This window comes from Pinus tabuliformis, chromosome 4_1 (assembly GCF_031772625.1).
Source record: "Pinus tabuliformis cultivar Carrire ecotype Pingquan chromosome 4_1, CPIR1, whole genome shotgun sequence".
NCBI classification, from domain to species: Eukaryota; Viridiplantae; Streptophyta; class Pinopsida; order Pinales; family Pinaceae; genus Pinus; species Pinus tabuliformis.
Window position 1 is genome coordinate 695,759,857 of NC_142303.1, and position 2,500 is coordinate 695,762,356.

Below are 2,500 nucleotides of genomic sequence, written 5' to 3' on the forward strand. Positions count from 1 at the left end.
ATTATAGAATTAATGCATAAGAAGGCTAAATACCTTGATGTAATGATTAAATGACTGTTTCGCCAAAAAATTACTAGATTTTATAATTACGTGAATGATTCGCTAATGTTTTACAATATTTTTCAAGTCAATGTTTTTCTATAAGAGAATTAATGCATAAGGGTAAATAAGATGATGTAATGATTAAACGACTGATTCACTGATGATTTACAAGATTTTATAATTAAGTGATAAAGAGCCTCAGGTGTTTCAAAAATTTCCTGATTGGAAGTGAAACCAACCTTATGAGAGAGAGGACCTGACATAACCATAAGCTCGGGCTGAAATTCCTTGAAAACATGGGGGTTTTGACTTTGTCCATAGATAGATCATCATATACCAGTTTCTTATTCAGATTAAGGGAACTTAAGCGATGTGATAGGGGATTGAAATATTTATGGGATTTAGGAATTGGTATTTTATTACAGTTATGCAGTATGGTTGCCTAGGAGTTAGGGTTTCAGGGAGAATAAATTTTGGATAGTGATTTAGCAACACAGGGGAAGGGATAGGGTTTACTATGATTTGGGAAGGATAGTAGTGTCTCAGGAACAATTTTGGAGGTGCAAGAATGAAGCTACGGTGTGCAAGTCTTAAGAATTCAAAATTTCACACAAGAAACTTCATAGCATGAATTGATGACATGTGAAATGGAAGGAGGGATAGACATGGCCTTGGTTACTTGCTATGAGGTTAAGAAACCATGTCTTAAAGGTTTGGAGTGTTTTCATGAAGTTTGAAAGCTTACAAAGAAATTTTGATAGGTGCATAGCACCTTTGATGCGTGTGCGACACCTGTCTACTCTATGAGCAACGCCTCCTCACCCACTCCTTCTTTCCCTACCATCACTTCCCCTAGCACCCCTTCTCTCTCTACCTCCATCCCTCTCTCTATCCCTCTCCCTCCCCATCTCTCCCCCCACCTATCCCTACCTCCCCCTCTCCCTCATCCTATCCTCCTCTCTTCCCCATCTCCCACCCCTTCTCTCCCCCTCCCATCACAACCCATACCACCCCTTCTCTCTCTGTGTCCCTCAATATCTCTATCCCCCTCTCCCTCTCTCTCCCCATCTCTCCCTCTTTTTCTCTCTCTCCCTTCCTCTCTCCTTCTCCCTCTCCCTCCATCTCCTCCTCCCTTGCCCCTCCCACTCTCTCTCTCTACCTCTCTCTTTCCCATTCTGTTCCCCTCCCCCTATCCCTATTCCGCTTTCTCTCCCTCTCCCCCTCTCACTCTCTCTCTCCCTCTCCCCCTCTCACTCTCTCCCCCCCTCCACCTCCCCTTCTCCCCCCCACATATCTCTACCTCCCCCTCTACCTCACCCTATCCTCCTCTCTCCCAAATCTCCCACGCCTTCTCTCCCCCTCCCATCACTCCTCGTACCACCCCTTCTACCTCCGCCTCCCTCCCTCTCTCTCTCTCTCTCTCTCTCTCTCTCTCTCCCTCTCCCTCTCTCTATCTCTCTCACTATCTACCTATCTCCCCCTCTGCATCTCTCTCTCTCTCCTTCTCTCCCTTCCCTCCTCCCTCCCTCTCTCTCCTTCACTCCCTTCCCTCCTTCCTCCCTCTCTCTCTGTTCCCCTCTCCCTGAACTTATCCTCCTCTCTCCCCATCCCCTATCCTCCTCTCTCTCTCCCTACCTCCTTTCCATACCACCCCTCTCTCTCCACCTCCCTCCCCATCTCTCTCTCCCTCCAAATTTGTGACATCTATAGACAACACCCTCTTCCTGAATCATTTTTTGTTTTGCTATATATATATATATATATTATACAAAATTTGAAAATTCTAAAGAATTAAGGTCTAGACATTTTGGGTATGTTTGAGGCTTCTAATATTAGTTTTAACAAGGATAGGTCTATTTATTTTAACCTCAATTTAATTTTGGGTATGCTTGAGAATTGCCAATATTATTTTTAACAAGGATAGATTTATTTATTTTAATCTCAATTTAAGATGGTTGAAACCTTTAATATGAAAATATCTCCTAGATATTGTTGATTTCAAAAGTAAATTCTTCAACATGAATGACTATAAATCTGCATCCCATTTATCAAATAGAACTAAGTGAAGAAAAAATGGGTCGATTTCGATCTAAAATAGAGTCCATCATGGTTAGTGCATGTGTTCACCATAATGGGAAGTCATACAAATAAATATAATATTTAAACAAGATTGGTTAAACATAATCTATGGCTTTCAAAATAATTATTATAAACACTCAATATCTTCCAGTTAAGATCTTCATAGTTTCCATAAAATAGAGTTTCAATGCTAAGGCTTCTAGGGTGGCTCAAATAGAGGGCCATTCAACACTTTCTAAATATTAACACAAAACATTTTTATGGAATGAATTGTTTTTGTTTATTTGTCTAAAGATTTGGTATATATTCTAAAACAATTTTTTCCCAAATTTAATTGTATGTTAATCCCAAAGTTAGAGATAATAGGAGGATTAATGTA